Source organism: Panthera uncia (assembly GCF_023721935.1).
Source record: "Panthera uncia isolate 11264 chromosome A1 unlocalized genomic scaffold, Puncia_PCG_1.0 HiC_scaffold_16, whole genome shotgun sequence".
NCBI lineage: Eukaryota > Metazoa > Chordata > Mammalia > Carnivora > Felidae > Panthera > Panthera uncia.
The window spans coordinates 24,798,331-24,820,496 of record NW_026057576.1 but is presented as its reverse complement, the minus strand read 5'-3'; the positions used below and the strand labels follow the sequence as shown (position 1 = coordinate 24,820,496).

Here is a 22,166-nt window from a genome sequence, read left to right as displayed (position 1 = left end):
AGCTAAGACATTTCTTTTTTTTTTTTTTTTTTTTTTTTTTTAAGTAGGCTTCTGCCAGCGTGAAGCCCAATGCAGGGCTTTGAACTCATGACCCTGAGAATAAGACTTGAGCTGAGGTCAAGAGTCGGATGTTTAACCAACTGAGCCACCCAGGCACCCCTAAGCTATTTTAAAAAATCTACTTGCTACAGAACAAGCTGACTGAAGTCCCCAAGATGAAGAACACCCCTGGGCTGGTCCAGATAAGATCATCCCAGGCCAGCTCATAGGAACAGCCCCTTGGAAAGCCTGAGCTGAGTTTCAACCTCAACCCAAGGGTTTTGGGTGGAAGTGAGTCAACATCAGGAATGCAGTGAATTCTCCATTCAGCCCCAAGTCAGTCACCATGGCAAATAGCAGTACAGCCATGGCTTTTGTTCCACCTCCTTTCCAGCTGCAACAAAGTGACCAGTGGAAACAGGGACCTAAGAGAAGGAGGAGGTGAACTCGAGTTAAACAGGGAGCCCTGGGACCAAGTAAACCACGACACTGCTTTCAGGCCTGGCCTACTTTCGTTCTAGTGAAGTGAAGTACTATATGGCTTTATTGGGAATCTCAGCTATATATATATTATATATAATATATATAATAGTCCTTAAGTAGAAGTAAAAGAAACATGAGATAAAAGGACCTGCAACCTAAAATGCTTTCAGAAATCCACAATTCAAAAGAAAGAATACAATTGAAATGACCTGGAGGAAAAGAAGTCTCCAGTTTCTAAAGTAGGGTTTGTGTCAACTAGAACTTTTACAGCTAAGGTGAGCCAGTTAGCAAATCGATATATCCTTCCACTGGAAAAAAAATTTTTTTTTCTTTAATCACATTTACTTCTTTGAATAGGACATTCTCATACACATTTTTATTTAAAGTCGAAAGTTACAGCACAGCATATAGTGAAAGTCTCCCTCCTTCCAAACCATCCCTGGTTCAGAGAGACGCTGGGACAGGTCATCTTTATTGGCTCACAAATAATGTGACTTACGGGTGAGTTAGTCTGGCTTATGGGTAAGGGCGACAATCCAAGAACTAATCCCAGCAGAATGGAAAAGTTGCTAATGATGCCCCTCCCCCTTTAAGGATTCTTCCATGTATGCACCATGTATCAGCAGCCACATTACCTTTAGACATAAAGCACAAGTGAAAACCATAGAGGTTGTCAGTACTCAGGAGAACAACATTTAGGCAAGAAAGGGAAAAGATAACATAACTGACCTTCTTTCGATTTTCTACAGGATGTTTGGAGGTTCTTGACGATGAGGATCTTCCTGTAAGTGTTTGAGTTGGGTTTGGCATCTGGCTTGACCTGAATTGCCCAGACACAGCTGGCCCTAATTATCATGAAATCACGTGTGACAAGAAAGGCTTCTCTTGGTTTTGGAATGTTCCAAACGATCGGGTGTAAAATCTAGTCATTTCCTATTAATTTTTCCTTTCTTCTGATATACGTCTAGACTCCTCCAGCTATCGGGCTCAGCTGTATAAAAGAAGCTCTTCACATTCCAACCATCGCTCTGGTTCCAGATTCCAGGAACCCAAGAAATAATTAGTTTGAATGACTGCCAGTTAATCTTCTCCATGGCGGTGCCTGAAAGAGAAGGTAACACACTTTTATTCAGTGCCTGGTATTTTACATGCTTTATCCCACTTAACGATAGACGACCACCCATTCCCCACATTTCCAAGGTAACAAATGTCATGAATCGGAACCAGTAAAGCCTTACAGCTGTGGTATACGCATCCTGATCCCAGCCATTCCAGAAATCATCTGTAACTTAGAAACAGGGTTGGGGAGTCATATTTACTAGGCAAACATGTATAAATGTACCCTTATAAATGAGTACTTGAAGTTTATCAGGTGTCACAAGCACTTCCAGTGTGGGTGATAAAACCTTGTGATGTCTCCATGTTAGAATCCTCTGCACCAGTCTCCCCAGAATAATTCACTATAACTTAAATAAATAAATGCCTGTGACTTGGGCATCATGACAACAAACAAATGTCAATGGAGCGTGGTGATTTCTCTCAATCAACTCACAGACTCTTGGGAGGTTAAAGTCTTGCAAGGCCAGTGTTTTCCAAAGTTCTGTCATTTGCATAATGGCTTCATAACTTTTTAAATGGAATTTTTTGAAATTGCGCCAAAATTATTTTGCATATAGTTAAGGATGAAATAGTTCTACAGTATTTGTTACAAAAAATAAAATTGCACTCCACCTCTTGAAGTTACCATTTTCAATGCTTTTAAATGATTATTTTCATATTTGCCTTCAGTTCTTTATTTTTTTTAATTTATTTATTTTGAGAGGGGGAGGGGCACAGAGAGAGGAGGAGAGAGAATCCCAAGCAGGCTCCATGTTATCAGAGTGGAACCCGACACAGAGCTTGAACTCATGAACCATGAGAACATGACCTGAGCTGAAATCAGGAGTCCGATGCTTAACCAACTGAGCCACCCAGGCACCCTTCAATTCTTTATTTTTAAAAGCAAACCTGGATATTTATATTCAGTTATTATTATTATTTTTCATTTTAGCAGTATCTATTGACTTCCTTCTATGGAGGACTCAGATGAAGTTTAATTTCAACATTCCTTGCCCACATCCACTTTCCACCTTGCCCATTCTTCTAGGCAATATTCAGTTGACATGACTTTAATGGTGAAACCACTGTTACCATCTGAGCCAAACAGGAAACTGTGATTAGTTTTCCTTGTCTGCACAGCTCTTTGTTTTCCTTGGGAAACCCTTTACAGAGTTAATCACAGCACAATAGCAGCGCTTGGGTGGCTGAGTTGGTTGAGCGTCCACCTCTTGAATTTGGCTCAGGTCATGATCCCAGGGTCATGATCAGGCCACACTGAGTGTGGAGACTGCTTAAGATTCTCTATCTCTCTCTCTCTCTCTCTCAAAAAAACAAATGAAAAATAACAGTAGTATGGTTTGGTAAGATTTTTTGACACACATTTCACTAATGTATCTCCAGACTTCCCCGAGCTGCATACATCTTCCCTCAGCATTGATGCCCATGGTATTCCAACAGTTTCGTCTTCTTGAAGAATTCCCTCGTGGAGTCTCCTGACCATCTGAGTGAGAAGGGGCTGGTGTCTGGCTCGGCAGTTTGATGGAGGGTGTCCTACTCTTTCCTCAACAGACTGTCAAGCACACTTGTCCTGTTTTCAAACCTATTTCCCCACCTTTGCTTCCAGAAGGAACTGATGCTACCAATTCTGAGGTGTCTCAGAGGTTCTGGAATGCAAATCAGGTTATCTCTCGACCTCACCCACTGCTGGCTTCAGAGTCAACTCGTCTGTTCCCCCAAGTCCATCTGATATCTACTTTCCACAGTTCTGTTGCCAGGATATTTCTCTCATTTTGTTTATAATATTATGAGCAAATTATGTGCTATTATAAATGCTTTTAAAAAATATTTCTAAACCCAGCATTTTATTTTTATTTTATTTTATTTATTTATTTTTTTAATATATGAAATTTACTGTCAAATTGGTTTCCATACAACACCCAGTGCTCATCCCAAAAGGTGCCCTCCTCAATACCCATCACCCACCCTCCTCTCCCTCCCACCCCCCATCAACCCTCAGTTTGTTCTCAGTTTTTAACAGTCTCTTATGCTTTGGCTCTCTCCCACTCTAACCTCTTTTTTTTTTTTTTTTTTCCTTCCCCTCCCCCATGGGTTTCTGTTAAGTTTCTCAGGATCCACATAAGAGTGAAACCATATGGTATCTGTCTTTCTCTGTATGGCTTATTTCACTTAGCATCACACTCTTCAGTTCCATCCACGTTGCTACAAAAGGCCATATTTCATTCTTTCTCATTGCCACCTAGTATTCCATTGTGTATATAAACCACAATTTCTTTATCCATTCATCAGTTGATGGACATTTAGGCTCTTTCCATAATTTGGCTGTTGTTGAGAGTGCTGCTATAAACATTGGGGTACAAGTGCCCCTATGCATCAGTATTCCTGTATCCCTTGGATAAATTCCTAGCAGTGCTATTGCTGTAAACCCAGCATTTTAGACTGATAATCTTTTCAGATTTTCTTCTCTGTCTTGGTATTGTGTGGACTATTGTTTACATAATATTTGTTTTTATATTGACTTGAGTTTTACGTGTTAACTCATCCTAATCAATAATATTTCTAAAGTTATGGTTGGCTATAGTTATATTCTCTAAAACAGTTATATTTTTAAAAATACATCTATATATATTAAAAAGAAAAAAAATGTGCTATACCACCAAGGGTATGCACTCCACTTAGGGAAGCATTACTCTGGTCCAAGTAGAAACTAAGGCCCACGGAGGTCACATGGCCTTGCTTTAGGTCTAGCTAATGGCAGAACTGGGACATTGTTGGGATCTCCTGAATCCCCTTTGTTCTTTATTCCCAAGTGAGGCTGCCTGTGCCTCTGTCTAGGTGTACTTATTAACCATGTACCTTCCTTCTTTAAGCTGTCCAGTGCCACTTAACATGTTATACCACTATCAAATGATCTGGCCACCAAGTAATAGACCTTATTCAAGCTCATAGTTTCAAACATAAGCCACGTGTAGTCCTGACTAGGGAGACACGGTGGAAAAACTAATGAGGTCAGTCAGTATTATTTTCTCCTCCTCTGACAAGAATGGTGAGTTCTTAAGTAAGCAACTTTTCCATCACAGTTTCCAAAAGTCTTATTCATTCTACAGTAAATAAGGAAGGGCACCGGGGAAGTATATATTCTTCTCTTTGCGAGGTGTGGGACCTCCAAGTCACAGAGACCTTACATGTTTCCCCCCCACAGAAGGTAGTACAGTTTGTAAGTGGCAGAATCAGTTTGTAAACACAATTTTGTCCAAACCCATCATTTAAATAGAAATGGCCTGACGCCAGCATTGCTTCAAGCATAGGAATTCTCACATAGTTTATCCTCACCAACAAATTCCACAGTACCAAATTTAGCTTGCCGAGACCAGCACGATGCTGAAAATACTTCCTTTGCTGTTACTTGGCAATGTTTAATAGAACAGGAGCAGATGTTGAACTACAGAGACAGGTTACATTTTGAAATTACAAATACCACTATAACTAAAGCCAGAATGAAAGACACAAATTTGAGAATGATAAAATTACTGAATTAGCTCTACAGAGGGTTGTTTTGTTTTGTTTTGTTTTGTTTTGAACAGGACATGATTTGTGTAACCTATTTTGGTCCCGATAGGGGACACATTACACTTTTTAACTTACAACAGTCTAACTTCAAATAATATCATTCCATTTTAAGTATAGCCAAAGAATCTTACAACAGTATACTTTGATTTCTTCCTTCTTATCTTTGTGATATTTTCATACATTTTTGCTTCAACAGGTGTTATGAATCTCACAATACACTGTGATTATTTTTGCTTTAAACAATCAGTCATCATTTAAGGAAATTATGCACATATTTATCATTTCTGGCACTCTTCGGTCATTTAAGTAGATCCTTTTCTTGTGTGGTATCCTACCTAAAAAATTTCTATTAATATTTCTTATATTGAAGAACTTCTAGTGATGAAACGTTTGAAAAGTTTTCATTTCACTTTTATTTTTGAAACGTTTTTGCTGGGCATGAAATCCAAGATTGACAGTTTTTTCTTTTAGCACTTTAAAGATGTCACTCCATTGTCTTCTGGATTACAGTTTGTAACAAGAAATCTGCCGTTTTTGTCATTTTTGCTTCCAGGTATGTGATTTGTCCCTTTTCATCTGACTGTATTTGAAGATTTTCTTTTACCACTGATTTTCAACAATTTGATTATCATGTGTCTTGGCATGGTTTTCTTAAATTTTTTTTAATGTTTATTTATTTTTGAGAGAGAGAATACACACTGCCAATTGGGGAGAGGTGGAGAGAGAGGGAGACACAGAATCCGAAGCAGGCTCCAGGCTCTGAGCTGTCAGCACTGAGCTCAACACGGGGCTTGAATTCACGAAATTCATGAGATCCTGACCTGCGCCCACATTGGACGCTTAACCGACTGAGCCACCGAGGCACCACTTGGCATGGTTTTCATAATGCTTATTCTGCTTGGTGTTTGTTGAGCTCCTTGAATCTGCCAATTTATAGTTTTCACCAAAGTTAAAACATTTTTATTTATGGTTTCTTCACATATTTTCTCCCCACTCATCACATCATTTTCTTGGCACTTTAATTATACAGATACAGTGTATTTGGATTATATATGTATAGCCCACAAGTCACTAACCTGTCTTAATTTTTTCAGTCTCTTTTCTCTCTATGTTTCCATGTGGATAGTTTCTCTTGCTCTGTCTTCAACCTCAGTTATCCTTTCTTCTGCAGTATCTCATCAACTATTAATCTCATCCACTATTTTTCATTTCAGTTATTGCATTTTTCATCTATGTATGTGCCATCTAGGTATTTTTTTATGTTATCAGTTTATCTTCCCATCCTGTGTCTGTTTTCCTCTGCTTTCTTGTACATGGGTAGCATATTTAAAATAGCTATTTTGGGGTTGCCTGGGTGGCTCAGTCAGTTAAGTGTCCAGCTCTTGATAATGGCTCAGGTCATGATCCAGTGGCCATTAGTTTGAGCCCTGCATTGGGCTCCACAAGGAGCATGGAGTCTGCTTGAGATTCTCTCTCTCCCTCTCTCTCTCTGTCCCTCCTTTACTCACAGTCTCTCTCTCAAAATAAATAAATAAATATTTAAAAAGATAAAATATAATAAAATAGCTGTTTTAATGTTCTTATCTAATTCGTCATTTCTATAATTTCTGGGTCTGTTTCTATTGATCAGTTTTTCTCTTCGTTGTGAGTAACATTTTCCTGCTTCATTGCATGCCTGATAATTTTTTACTAGATGCCTGACTCTGTAGTTCTATATTGTTTGCTGGATTTTGTTGTATTCTTTTAAGTAGTGTTGAACTTTATTATGGCACAGGGTTAACTTACCTGGGAGAAATTGGATCCTTACAAGGCTTGATTTTAAGCTTTGTTGTGGTGGGTCCAGTGTAACCTTTAGTTCAGGACTTATTTAGTCCCACTACTAAGTGAGCCCCAGAAAATGTTCAGCCTGCTGCTTTCAGGTAGTTTTTCCTCTCAGATACTTTCCTTTTGTGTGTAGATAGATCAGTACTCAGCTAAAGTGTTTTTTATTGTTGTTGTTGTTGTTTGTTTTTTCTTTGTTTAGTTGATTAACATACTGCACAATATTGGTTTCGGTAGCAGAATTCAGTGCTCATCACAAGTGCCCTTTTTAATACCCATCACCCATCTAGCCCATCTCCCACCCACGTCCCTCCATCAACCCATAGTTTGTTCTCTATCATTAAGAGTCTCTTGTGGTTCGTTTCCCTTTCTCTCCATTACCCCTTCCCTTATGTTCATATCTGTTTTGTTTCTTAAATTCCACATGTGAGTTAAGTCATATGGTATTTGTCTTTCTCTGATTGACTTAATTCATTTCAGCTAAAGTTTTGAAGTGACCCTTCTGCAGATCTCTGGAGCTTGCTCTCTCTCTGTAGCTCCGTTTCTCACAGCCTGATCCATAAATTCTAGTGCCATCAACTTCCTTTCACCTGGATCTCCGGTTCCTCACTGTAATGAGACTATCGAGTTCTGTTCCTCCCTCCCTGAACTGCAGTCTGGAAATCGCCTCCAGGTAGCAAGATGCAACAATTGTAGAACTCACCTCTTCCCCCCACCTCCTATCCCCTCTCAAGGTCATTGTTCAATGCTGCCTGTTGTTTAATATCTGAAAACTATGATTTCATATATTTTGTCCAGTTTTCTCGTTATTGAAGGCAGGAGGGTGAATTCACTCCCTGTTACTCCATTTTGGCCATGATGCAGAAGTCTTTGATCCCCTACCGTGAATGTCTGTGGTTAGAGAAATGCTTTTTCTTTTTTTTTCTTTTTTTTTTAATTTTTCTCAAGCAGGCTTCTATCCCCTTCGTGACACATGCCAGATCCTTAAAAGAAGGTGGAGTCAAACCTTTGGTGTTCCAGGTTGATTCTCACCAATTCACTCACATACACTTTATGTGGTTTTCATGTTTAGATTACCACAAATCATGATTATCTGGAAACAAGGAACTAACTATAGTTGCTGGAAATGATCTATAATCAAAGTTGTGAGAGGCAAGAATGTTCTCAAATGCCCTTCTTTTTTTTCTCCTTCCATGTCCTGGAGCCCCTACTCCTTGAATTTAGGCACTTAGTGGCATTTACTTAGTTCCCTGATTCTCCAATATCCCTTCTAGAAGCTTCATATCCAGATACATCCTGTTTCAAAATTATATTGTCTTCTTTTTTTTTTTTTAATAAACCAGTCAAACTCCAATGATCTCATAAGCTTTACCCATCCACTGAAAGAAGCTTGAAGGCAGGAACTAAATCTTATTTTTGGTGTTTCACCAGTGTCAGGAAAATCATCTGACAATGGAATGATTTAGAAAGAGGTTCTCTCTATGGTCTAAAGCTGTGAAGCTAGTAAAAAGTTGGAGATCTTGGTGGCCATTTCTGCTACCAGGGAGGAAGAGTGACAATGGAGGCCACCACATAGGAAATGTGCAGAAAAAAAGAGAACACAGAATACTGTCATAAGGATGTGATCGGGGCTCTTTGATTCAGCTGCATAGATTTACTCTTAGATTTCCCAAGGCCTGTAATTTCCCATTTTTACCCAAATTAGTTTTAATTGGGTTTTTGTCACCAGTGGGTTTAGGCAATCTTTTATATCAAACACCAAGATGGGATTGAAGCATAGGGAAAATGGCTCATGTCTTACAATTGTGACTTACGATTGTCATCCCATAAGCTGCTGTTAACCCATCTGAGGCAGCTGAGCCTCAGGTGGTAAGGATCAGACGAAACCCAAAGTCTACCCGGAACACTGGAGGACCAAGCCTGGACAACTGCGACCTCCGAGGTCTTGTCACTTTCAAATGCTGCCAAATGTCCCTCAGAGGGGGTGGGGAAATGGGCAGAGGCACTTCATGCTAGCTTGAACACAGACCAGAATTTCCCTTTCTGTGCCCCAAAGTGCTATTAACAAGGTGGAGTGGTTGTTTCACATTTCACAGTGTTTCTATTCCTTGAGTCCTTGTGGAAGCTTCCCTCTATTCTACCAGTCTATCAGGTTAAGCCCTGGGAACTATGGGCACGTATGGGGGTGGCTAGAAGAGAGGAACACTCCACAGCCTCAATGCTGATGGATTGGTTAGAAAAAGCATTTCAGCCTTCGTTTTCCCTGGTTGGCTTTGGCCTCCTCTCCCAGTCGTCCTTTGGTAGAGGTGCAGAATGCTGATGAGGTACCTCTTGGACCTCTTCCAGATGTGTCTCTGATCCAGGTACTTAGGTGAGAGCTGGCAGACAGTTAAGTGGGCCATGCAGGGGGGTCAAGGGTCTCCTAGGTCAAGGGGCTGGGTCTCAGCTCTGCCACTGATGGACTAGTAGAGAGGTCTCAATGAAACCAAAACAAATAATCAGGCTTCCTTTTGTAAAACACCCCAGGATGTTCAAAATAGCACAGGGTTATATTGCCTTGTCAGTAAGAGTTAGCATAATGTGTTTTGCATATCAACTCCATCCCCCGGTTGCTAAGATGAATTTGGCAAGAACCACATCACTGACAGGCAAATCATGGTAAAATGTGTCCTAAACAGAAAACTTTTAAAAAATGAATATCGCGGGGAGACCAATAATAATGAACATTTTTGCGGATAATCACTATGTGGTAGGTACTTTCAGATATGACTTTTCCATTTCTGCAAAGAAGAGGTTATTCCCATTTTACAGATACAGAAAGTGAGCCCCAAGAAGTTAAATAACTACAAAACTAAAACCTAAAATGTCTAGAAAGAATCTTTCTTTTACATCACAGTGCCTGTTGCTATACCCCAAGCTAATACCCCAACCCCAACCTCTGCAAAGAAGAGGTTATTCCCATTTTACAGATACAGAAAGTGAGCCCCAAGAAGTTAAATAACTACAAAACTAAAACCTAAAATGTCTAGAAAGAATCTTTCTTCTACAGCACAGTGCCTGTTGCTATACCCCAAGCTAATGGGTACCTTACCCCTGCCACTCACACAAGCATACACGAGGAAGGCAAATGAGTCCCTTTTCCTAAGGAAACTTGCCTTCCTGCCTCTATTTTCTAACTGTCTCTAAAACTCTGAGTAATTAGCCTCTTCCTCTCCATATTAGATTGTGGTCTCTGGGACTGTGTCACCGAAACTAAAGCAGTGGCAATTACCAGAGGTACACACTCGTGCTAATGTGACAAGCTGGCTAATAGCCACTTTTCATTCACTGTCACAAGGTCCTTTAATCTCCAATGGTGTTTACTTAATTTTTTTATTTTGATAAAATATACATTACATAAAATCTACCCTTTTAACTATTTGTAAGTAGTACAGTTCGGTGCGTGAAGTGCATTCACTTGTACAACCGTCACCACCACCCGTCCACGGAACCCCTCATCTTCTGTTTGGCAATGTCCTCAAGGTTCATCCATGCTGCAGTGAGCGTCAGAATTTCCTTCCGTCCTGAGGATGAATGAAATTCCACTGTGTGTATACACCACATTTTCTCTATCGATTTATCCGTGGATAGACCCAATCCACTTTTCTTTAAGGTTTATTTTTGAAATAGAGGTAGGAGAGAGGTAGAGAGAGGGGGACAGAGGATCAGAGGCAGATTCTGTGCAGACAGCAGACAGCCCAGTGTGGGGCTCGAACTCACGAACTGTGAGATCATGACCTGAGCCGAAGTCGGCTGCTTAACCAACTGAGCCACCAGGTGCCCAAGATCCAATCCACTTTTGAACAACCCCAAGAGATAGAAAACCTTCCTCATTTTTTTTGATTTTTGTTTTGTGTGTTTTTTTAAAAAATAAAGGATGCCTTTCATTTTTAAAAACATTTTTAATGTTTATTTACTTTTGAGAGAGAGGGAGAGAGAGAGTGTGTGTGTGTGTGTGTGTGTGTGTGTGTGTGCGTGTGTGCAAACGGGGAAGGAGCAGATTGAGAGGGAGACAGAAGATCTGAAGCAACCTTTGCACTAAGAGCAGAGAGCCCGAAGTGGAGCTCGAACTTACCCACCATGAGATCATGACCTGAGCCGAAGTTGGACACTTAACTGACTGAACCACCCAGGTGCTCCTCAAACTTTCCTCATTTTGAACCCAGTTCAGTCTCCTTCTAACTTGTGTTCATAGGTCCTAGTTCAGCCCCTCAATAATTGCACAGAATAAGTTGAATCCCTTCCCTCTTGTCTGTCCTCGGCTTATTTGAGGACAATTCCAGGTTGCCCTAGGACTTTTTCTTTCTGACCTATGAAATGAAGCCTGAGGACGACACTCTGCCCAAAGAGCTGCTTCAGAGGGGAGATACCTTCCATGTATCCATTCCCTGCCTCAAGCACACTGGGGATCCTTAATGCCATTCACTCCACACCAATGGCCCCCTGCCCTGGAAGACTGGCCCAGAGAGTGGCTCATCTTCTCAGTCTCCTGGGGGCAGTAATGTGCGCCCCACTCACCCCACAGCACAGAGGATCAGCAGAACCTTCCAGGTGCCAGCCCCTCCTGAACAGAGCAGAGCTTTGGCCTGCACCTTCAGACTGGCGTTAACAGAGCTGGGGAGCACATCAGCTACTGGCCCCGTGACATGTTTGTGAAAGATTTTCTGAACACACATTCCTGCTTCAGCACACTGTCTCCAAGAACACAGTAAGGATGAAGATAAGTAAAGGGGAGATGCCAGAATGAGAAACTGAATTGGTCACTCCTAAGATGGCCAGTGCCGAAGGCTTGCTCTGGGTATAAAGAGGAGAATTCACCACACGCTTCTCCCCAGAGGTGGAAGGGGCAGATCAGGTTGCTTTCCCCTCCTGCCCCACCCTGAGGAATGGACTCAATGACACTGCAGGCCTTTTTCTTCCCTGATATCTTTGAGTCAAGGCGCCGTGTTGACCAAGTAGGTCAGATAAAGGACTGCAAAAGCTTTGTCCGAATTGCCCAGGGAGGATGTAGCCAACATTCCTAGGTGTGTTTGCAAATATGGCTGAGAGAGTAGGTGCAAAGGGAGTGATGTTGGCAAAGCACACCCGTACATGGAGACTGGCAGGCCCCTCCCCCAACAGGTCCTTCTGGTTAATCCCTTCCAACTCGGAGGTACCCACTTTCACACGCAACTGCAGAGGGTGAATTCCACATTCCCATCTCCATTCAGGTGGGTTCCAAAATAGGATATTGTGCATTACAGTAGAATTCTGTTTTTCCAGAACTTAGTAATCCATCAGTTGAGAAACTTCCTGGTACATGTTTTTAAGATTCTAGAAAATTCAACCCATTTATTTATTACTTACTCATTAATCACTTCTAAAGTCATTGAAAATTACATTTGATAAATACCCATGAAGCTATTACATCAAGGACCTGTATCCAGAAGTTACATAACAAAATGGGTTCAAAGAAGAAAACGGTTCTAACAGAAGATTGAAACTAAGGAAGTAATGAAATTAAATATAAAGTTCAGCTCTGAGTTTCCTGGCAAAAAACTAGAAAAGGAAAAGAAAAAAAGAGTTAGGCTGCATATGTCCTATTATTTAATTAAAGAGAGCAGGAAGATCCACCAAGAGATGCTGCCTTGATAATTTTAAGTAGGGATTATTTATAAAAACTGAACTTAAATATGACTTTTTAGGGATTCATCTACTATGTATGTAAGACCTATCCGTATGCATGAGTGTGTCTGTGGGTATGTATAGATGTACATATCCATCATCTATAGCCTCTTTGTGTGTGAATTTCAGAGATAAAAAAAAATCTATGAGCCATCTTTGCAAGAACTCATCTGTTTCAGTTTATAGGAATGGCTGCCTCTCAAAGAAAGAATCTGGGGGGGGGGGGGGGAAGATGGGGATAAAGGTAATCCTATATCTCCAGGACAGCTGCACACTTTCTCTATCCTGCTAGGTAGCTGAGCTAGTCCTATTCAAGCTTATTGTTTCATAATTTGGGGTCTTTGGCCACTAGTGGGGAGACAGAGGATTGATTAGTCTTGCTGTCCCAAGCCAAGTACCCAGGGATATAAGGAGAGTTCTTTGACACCCAGGTGCCCTACAGCCCGAGTATTATTGTCTAAACCCACCCTGTGGGCCAAGTCTACCATATGACTGGGCACCTGCTCAGCTCCCATTTGGCACTCCAGTTCCCTGCTGGCCCTGGAACCTGGCCCCAAACCACAGCTGCCTGGCTTGGGGCCCAACAATCTGCCCATGCCTTGCCAGAATACTCCTCTCCCTCTGGAGGGCTGAAACTTGTCATCCTTCCCTTCCCCCAGCTGCCGTGAGGGGTCCTGCTTCCACCGTGATGACCCATACAGGCCCCACCTCCGTGAGGCCACTTGCCTGTTGTGGATGTTTCTCTGCCCAGAGATTCTAACTATCCCACGCCTCCAGCTCTCTGATTAAACACCATGGAAGGTTAGACCCAATTTCACTAAACCTTGAGTGGTCATGATGTAGATTCTAGGCTGTCCTCCTTAGAAACCAGGTTGGACCAATCCTGGGTCCTCCCTTCTCACCACGGACCCACTGTCTAAAAGGGTTATGAAAGCAGAGGAAGGTCTCACCATTCCCAGGGTGTAGCCCATGTGGAGGATGTGTCCAGGCCCCCTAACATCAGGGGGGTGTTTGTGGGACAGTGACTATGGAGAGGGCTGTTCCTCCACCCCACAAGCAGAATCAGTAGGGATTATTCAAAAAGGTCCAAAGTTACCACACTGGGGTGAACAAGGTTTGCTGGCCTCACCTGGCCGTGCTGCTGTATAGAGACTGGGCATATGTGCCCTGTGAGCAGCCCCTTGGAGGGAAATACAGAGACAAGATCTCCTCTAGGTCCCCTTTAAGGTGAGGGGTGTCTTTGAGTGAGTGGAAATATTTCCTGCCCTGAGGAGCTTGCTGTAAGAAGTTATCAGTTGTCAGCTCTGAGATAAACCAAAGTTGGGGGCAGGGACAACCGTGTGGCTGTACCAGTTAACTGGGTCCTGCTGAAGAATTTCCAGGTGCCCCCAGCACTGGGCACCTCCAGAAGGACTTGTGATCCTTGGAAATCCCATCAGGAAACCCTGCCAAGGCCAGGAGATGAGGTGTGTGCTCCCTGAGGACTGAGGGGTCCCAGAGAGTACCAACCACTAAGAGAGCCACAGATGATGCCTAGCATGTGGGGTCCCATCTGCTTGAAAGAAGGAGGTGTTTGTAACTGACCAAAGCAACTCTGTGGGGTCTGGCCCATAGTGGGCACTCCATAAACATTCATGCTTCGTCTCCCCACCAGAGACCACTCAGCCGAGGTGGAGGGAAGGACACACGCCCTGGACTTGGCAAACAGCATGAGTGGCAGACTGGGGCTCCTTTGGGCAAAGTGGAAACCTGCCCCCTGCAACCCTTGCTGAGGCCGTGCCTCTGGGGAGACTTTGAGAAGCCATTAGTATGTGGAAAGAATAGTGTTCCCCGGGGTTGACTCTGCCTTCCAGGAAAACATTCCTGTGGAGTGTGAGGAGACAGGAAGTGTATGGTGGGCCGGTGGAGGCTGAGGAAAACCGAATGAATGAACCACTGTGGGGTCCCTGCAGTTTTGCTCTTTAGAGCACCTAAACCACACTGGCTGGGGTCCCTTTTTTGTAACTTGAGATGCAAGGGCACGGGTATTAGTTCTCAGGTGATGATTGAAAAGTAGATAGAATTCATAAATAGTGAGCCTCCAGCCTTACGTGACCTTCAAATAAAGTAGTAACAAACAAGCAATGACATAAAGAAGGACATCTGATCTTAGCTGTACCAGAAAGCTAAACAAAATAGAAACAAAATCCGCTATTCAGGCCAAATAAGACAGGGAGCTGATATGGACAACCTTGCTGTTTTCTTAAAAGAAAAATGACCCACCGAAGACATCACCTGCAGTTGGGCAGGAGTGGGGAAGATGGGGAAATAGTCACACCAGCCTCTTCCCGTCCCCTTCTCTCCGTGGCTACGAAGCCTCCTGCTCTGACCCCCGTCGCTCCGGGCTGAGGCTTCGGCTCTAAAGAAGTAGGCGTGTGGCTGCCCTGCCATGGCCCGAGGCCTGCTGCCGGGGAGCCATGGGCACCGGGCCCGGGGACATGGGGACGGTGATCACCGGGGAGCCTTGAGGTGGGACAGGAGCAAAAAGGACCAGGTGGTCACTAAACAGCAAAAATAGTTGCAAAACCAAGTTTGCCAATGCCAGTCAGATTCGGAAGGATGAGTGCTCAAATAATAGTTTTAAAAAATCTACATCCATTTTTGAATTATAATAACACGTACTTGGAGAACATGTGCCCCCGGTCAGTGTTGCCTGTGCACTGGGAAATTGGGAAAACAAGCAAAGACCATGGCAGTTCTGGTTTTCAGAGCGTGCCTCATGAGCCCCTCTCCTCACATCCCCCGAGGGTGCCACAGAGGCCTGCGCCCCCTCCAGAAACACAGAGTATGAATCTCCGAGGGTGGGGCCCAGGAATCTGTTTTTAAGCTTGTAAGTATAGTAATTTTGAAAACCATTAACCCAAAGGGCAAGAGACCAAATCGCTAACATATATCTTCACCCTTAATCTTGCAGTCGGGCACTGGAAAACCCATTGGATTTGGAATCAAAATGCTTGGGTTAAAATTATGCTGCTTAGCCTTGAGCAATTCACGTAATTTCCTATGGCTCCAGTTTTTCTCATTTGCAACATGGAAATTCTACCCAGGGTTGTAAACATTAATTGACAAAGAATGTGAAAGCATTTGCAGTGTAAACTCCCCAGGAGTATATAAATGTGTGTGATTATCATCACTCACTGTCTTGGGATCAGAAGTCCTCACCCACAGCGCCAGCACCCTGATGGAGGCCCACCACATCGTGGCCGCGGGGGGCTGCTGGAATAGTCATTCGAGAGTCACTTTTCCTCCCTCCCTCCTTCCTAGTTCATATTCTGCTTAAAATCTTCAGAAGCTTCCTGTTGCCCTTAGAATAGTCTAAAATCCTTAACAAAACTAGCTCTTATCCTTACCAAGACCTGATTGACTGCAAGAAGATAGACTGAAAGGTGAAAGATCCAAAGTATCAGTGGCTGCCCAGAAAATCCACCCAGGCTTAATTCTAGCTTGTGGGAACACCAGACGGCTAAGACCCAGGACAGAGGGGTGGGGCTGCTGGCCCAGGGGCAGGGCAGGATTAAAGACAGAGCCATGATCTCACTGGCGCGCCTAAGGTAGCCCTAGTGAAAAAAGGACAAAGACACAATCTTAAAAACGTAAGCTTTGGACTAGGTGGGCCTAAAAATGTGATTCTAACTCATGGTGTTTATTATTATTTTTGTAATGTTTATTTACTTTTGCTAGAGACAGAGTGCAAGTGGGGGAGGTGCAGAGAGAGAGGGAAACACAGAATCCAAAGCAAGCTCTCGGCTCTGAGCTGTCGGCACAGAGCCCGACACGGGGCTGGAACTCACCAACCACGAGATCATGACCTGAGCTGAAGGTGGACACTTAGCGGAGCCACCCGGGTGTCCCTAAAGTGCCATTTTCACCATGTCACACCAAAGGAACGTGCTATCAACATGCCTTATCACTGTTATGTTGACCACGACCACCCTGCGAGGTAGTGCTCGCCACCATAATTACCGTTCGCACCTTTGCATATATTGCACTCCCTAAACACAGCTCACCATGTTCAAAGTGCGTGGGTTTTTCTTTTCTTTTGACTGGGGGTGATTAAGCTTCCCCTCCTGGAAGTTGGGTAGGGTCTATGTAAATTATTTAGAATTCTCCTTTAAGCAAGAGTTGTCACTTCCCCCACCACCCATTTATTTATTTATTTAATCACTTATTTGCATTTTATTTATATTATTTATTGCTATTATTATTTATATCACATTAGGAACTCACGGATATTTATTTTATACTTTGGGTTATAAGCCAATATCATCTGTTTTGCATCTCACTTTGTTCCAGATTTGGCCACTGGGAGCTCTTGCAGGTCAGTGCCTGTGTCCTTTTGATAGGTCACAATTTTTTTTTTTTTGCTTTTTGAGCTTTTTCTTACTCTCTGGCACTACCAGATGCTCCAGGATCGTCTTGAATTTCCTCTGCCCCAGGCCTAGAGTTAGCCTTTTTTTTTTTCAAGGAGCCCAGGTTCCTTTTATTGGAGAATGGTATTAGAAACCAAGATCTGGGTGCTGGGTGTAAATTAAAATTTAAAAACAGAGGCACCTGGCGGGCCCAGTTGGTAGAGCATAAAACTCTTGATTTGGGGGTCATGAGTTCAATCCCCACATTGGGTATGGAGCATACTTTAATAAAAGATTTTTTAAATTATTTTTCAAAAAATTTTTAATGTTTATTTTTGAGAAAGAGAAAGAGAGAGACAGAGAATGAGCAGGGGAAGAGCAGACAGAGAGAGAGACAGAAAGACAGACAGAATCTGAAGCAGGCTCCAGGCTCTGAGCTGTCAGCACAGAGCCCGATGCAGGACTCGAACTCACGAACTGCGAGATCATGACCTGCGCCAAAATTGGACACTTAAATGACTGAACCACCCCAGATGCCCCCCACAAGTCATTTCTAGATCAGAGTTATTAACATTGAAAATGTTTGAAATATATTTATAACTGAACAAGAGCAGACAACAACAAAAAATTATATAGAGCATAATGCCCCTCCCAGAATCTTTTAATTAAAAAAATAATAAAATTTAAAACCCTTTTTAGTATTTTTTAATCATAAAATTAATACACACTGTTGACAAAATTTTCAAACAACATAGAAATGTATCAAGTAAGACATGAAAAAGTGCCACCTACTTTTTCTCCAACCTACTTTCCAAAATTATACTATAATATTTAGTACAGTATATGTCTCTGCTTTTTAAAAATTAATATACCTTTGTAGTACACTTGAGAACTACAAAAACATATAAATTAATTAGGTTTTAGAATTTTTTTCATGGTTTATACAAAAGCCTAGGCACTTCACCCACAGTGAGAGGTTAGTTAAAAAATACTGCAGTTCATCCATAAAACGTAAGCCTAAGAACCTGATAACAACCATATAAAAGAAAAATATTTAATGACATGAGGAATTGTTCACAATCTATATATATATATTAGGTGAAGAAAAGCAATTACTTAATAGTATGTAAGTACTGTAAAAAAACCAAACAACCCTTTTTTGTAAAAAAAAAAAAAACCCCACATATTTGCATAAAAAAAGATTAATAAGAAATATGTATATATATATATATTTTTTTGGGTGATATATATAATTATGGGTGATTTAACATTTCTTCTACTTTCCAAATTGTCTAAAGTTAGCACTCATTACTTTTGAATTAAGGAAACAAAGTTAACCGGGCAGTTCTCACTTTGCATTAGCATCATGTTAACTGAAACCACATTTCGGAGCCGGGATCTTAATTTGCACAGTCCTGTGATAACTCCCATTATTATTTTAAAAAAAGTCTGGACTTAAATAATACAGAGCATAAAAACAAACACTAGTGCCCAGAATGGAAATTGAGTTGACATGTCCACTCTTTCACTCAACAAATATTTTAGTGTACATTCACTAAGTGCCAGGCTGTTACAGGTGTCAGGGACACCACACTATATAGACCCAAGGATGTTCTCCAGTGAATTATTTATGATAGTGAAACATTGGAAACAATGTCAAAACTACATAAGAAAAGTACACTATAGTCATAAGACAGAGTAATATGTAATCATTAACAATCATGTAGATCAGAGTGATTAACACTGAAAATGTTTAAAATATATTTATAATTGAACAAGAGCCGACAACAAAAAAAATATGAAGAGAATACTGCCATTTTTCTTACTAACAGTGTATGTATGTGTAAGTTTGTGAATAAATGTTTTATATATACCCACAGTCTTTGGTATCTAAGTAGATATAGGTAGACACTTTAGGGAAGACGATGTCCCAGGTAGAGACTGGGGAAGAAGATGACCCTTGTCTAAGAACTTACTCAGACTCTTTAAAGTGAAACCTCAAAGCATCTGCTAAGTCCTTGGATGTGTAAATACAGGCTTGGAAGTAGCTCTGGGTAGAGGCGCAAGAGAGTGGTATTGCGTATTTGCGTGGTATTTGCGTAAGAAAAATGGTATCCCTTTGAAGGTGTTCTGAATGGACAGGGAAAGGATGGCTCAAGTCGATTCCATCTGCCTCCCTAAGCTTTCAGTCAAGTCACCTTGCAAAGGCTTCAACTTAACCTGTGGGAGTGTGTGTGTAAATCAAGAATAAAGGCTGAGTTCCATATTTAGGCTAATGCCTGTCTGTCGGTGAAGAAACAGCTCCAAGTGGAAAGAATAAGAACTCAGTGGAGGCAAGAAGTTGACCCTAAAGGTCGCCACAAGGACATAAACTTCATTGAGGAAAAAGGCAACATCACATGTGTGTTTGTACGTGCATCCCTGGCAGCTAGCTACATTCATTCAAATGTAAATTAAATTAAACTATACATTAACCCCAACTTCTGACACGTCCTGCCCCAGTTTCTTTGCTCTTTACAATGTCTTCATTATCAACAGCAACAACCTCACATTCATCACAGCGAAGATACACACAGTCGGCTCATTATGTACAGCATTGTTCTAAAAGTTCAACCTTCCCATGGGGCGCCTGGGTGGCGCAGTCGGTTAAGCATCCGACTTCAGCCAGGTCACGATCTCGCGGTCCGTGAGTTCGAGCCCCGCGTCAGGCTCTGGGCTGACGGCTCGGAGCCTGGAGCCTGTTTCCGATTCTGTGTCTCCCTCTCTCTCTGCCCCTCCCCCCGTTCATGCTCTGTCTCTCTCTGTCCCAAAAATAAATTAAAAACGTTGGAAAAAATAAAAAATAAAAAAAATAAAAGTTCAACCTTCCCGACAACCCTATGGGGTAGTTGTAGACAAGGAAACTGAGATACAGAAGTTAAATTTTCTCTTATTGTTACCCTCTATACAATCCCTGGGTACCTCATTCACCCATATCACCTCAAAGATCACTTTTACACTGATGACTCAGGCTTAAATATAAGCTTCATGGGTCCAAAACATTTCCATGACTATCGAGTTCTCCCATAGATCCCATTAATCTCGGCCAGCGCTTCCCACACAGCAGACCTTCAATAAGTATTTGTTAAAAGACTGAGTGAATCTAACCTAGAACTTTTCACTCACCTCAGGTCCTGTCATTTCTATTTGCCTTCTCCACAGACAGCTCATACTCAAAATATCCAGAACACAACTCCTCACCTCCAACTCTTCTCCACCCCCAAATATGTCCTCTGTTTAGTAATTCCTTTTTCTCCATGAGTGGTGGCATCATCTCCCCGACAAGTAGGTCATGTTTCCCTGATTCACCATGTTCAGCCCGTCCCTAAGATCGAACATCTCTCAACTCCGTCTGCTCCTCTCCCTTCCTACCCTGATCTAAGAGGCAATCTAGAGCAAAGACGTTAGAGATTGATTTCCTGGTTTTTTGGTTTTTTTAAGTAGACTTCACACCCAGTACAGAATGCAATGTGGGGCTTGAACTCACGACTCTGAGATTGAGACCTGAGCTGAGATCAAGAGTTGGATGCCTAACCGACTGAGTCACCCAGACACCCTGATTTCCTGGGTTTAAAGTAAACACAACTACTTACTGGCTGTGGGAACTTGGCAATACAAGTGTGCCTTAGGCTCCTCACCTGTATTATTTAGAAATATTTGGGTTGTATGTAGCAGAAAACTCAATTCAAACTGAACAAGAAAGGGAATTTTTTGGTTCATTTAACTGGGCTAAGGGTGTCCAGATAGATCTGGGAGCTCATATGGCAGTTCCTCCCTATATCTCATGGTGAATTTTCTTTGTGTGAGGCTCTGCTCTCCATAGGCTCCTCCCCCATGGTGGTAAGTTATCTTCCAGAACTCCAGTCTTATATCCTAGCTTTTCGACCACTCCAGAGGAGAGAAAACTTTTCTCTTTTTTTTTTTTTTCCTAACCAAAAGCTCAGGATTACCTGGGTTGATTGGCCAGGACATATGACATGGCCACTCTGGAACCTAAAGGTGGAATTAATCTCACCCAACCTCATGGAACAGGGGTAATGGTTGGGGGGCTAATTAATGAAAACAGGGTGTTCTTTCCAGGAAAAAAAAGGGGGGAATGGGTGCTAATGTTACAAAAACAGCAGCTATCTACAATACAGACATGCACACATTCATGTGCATTATACATACTTATTGGTTTCCCTATATACAACCTGGTTGCTTTTTTTTTCCTAATATTTATTTATTTTTGAGAGAGAGAGCTTGCACGAGCAGTGGACAAGGAGAGAGAGAGCGCGAAAGAGAGAATCCCAAGCAGGCTTCACACGAAGCCCGACGAGGGGCTCCATCTCACGACCACAAGATCATGACCTGAGCCAAAATCAAGAGTCAGGCGCTTAACCGACCGAGCCATCCTGGTGCTCCAATCTGGTTGTTTTGTAATCAATTCTCCACACTGTTTCTGGAAAGAGGTATTTATAATGAAAGTCTAATTATCAAAACATATATGTGTCACAGAGCAGTTATCAACCTGTGTGCATTTTGGTTCCAAGCCTTAGCCCCGTGCCCAGAACAAGGTTGCTTAGGAAATCTGTTGAATGAATGACATCGTTTGAGCCTCACAGGCGCCAGGAGGTGCCTGGACAGATGTGAAAACCCGTGTTTCATACGGCAAAATAAACCAGGAGAAAATAAACACAAAATTAACTCACTGAACACAAAGATGGGAAAGCAGAGGTGGGGTTTTGACTATATTTTGAAGGATAAAGAAATGCTTACGGGTATAATAGGGTGTCCCAGCTGAGTTGGGGTGATGCTGGGGGTGAAAAGCCCACTGACTAGCAAGAAAAGAGTAGCCCTTCCCAAGTGTATAGGTGTGCTAGGATATTGCTCAGATTCTAGCAGACAGATCCATAGATAACTTAATAATGTGATTAGTCCATACCTTCCTCAGAGCTTTGCTCATGCTGGTCCTTGTGCATGAATGCTCTTTACATTACCAGTCTCCTTTACCTCACTCCGGGTTTA

General features: G+C 42.1%; 1 long non-coding RNA gene across 1 annotated transcript in view; it reads right to left on the bottom strand.

Annotated features, from left to right (window-relative positions):
- Positions 1–670: 670 nt before the first annotated feature.
- The window catches only part of LOC125933810 (uncharacterized), a 98,942-nt gene continuing 77,446 nt past the window's right edge, over positions 671–22,166 (bottom strand). The window contains exons 3-4 of the long non-coding RNA XR_007461106.1: positions 1,252–1,624; positions 671–1,157 (exon numbers count right to left, since the gene is read on the bottom strand). This is a non-coding gene — a long non-coding RNA (uncharacterized LOC125933810). The remainder of the gene's footprint in view (positions 1,158–1,251; positions 1,625–22,166) is intronic.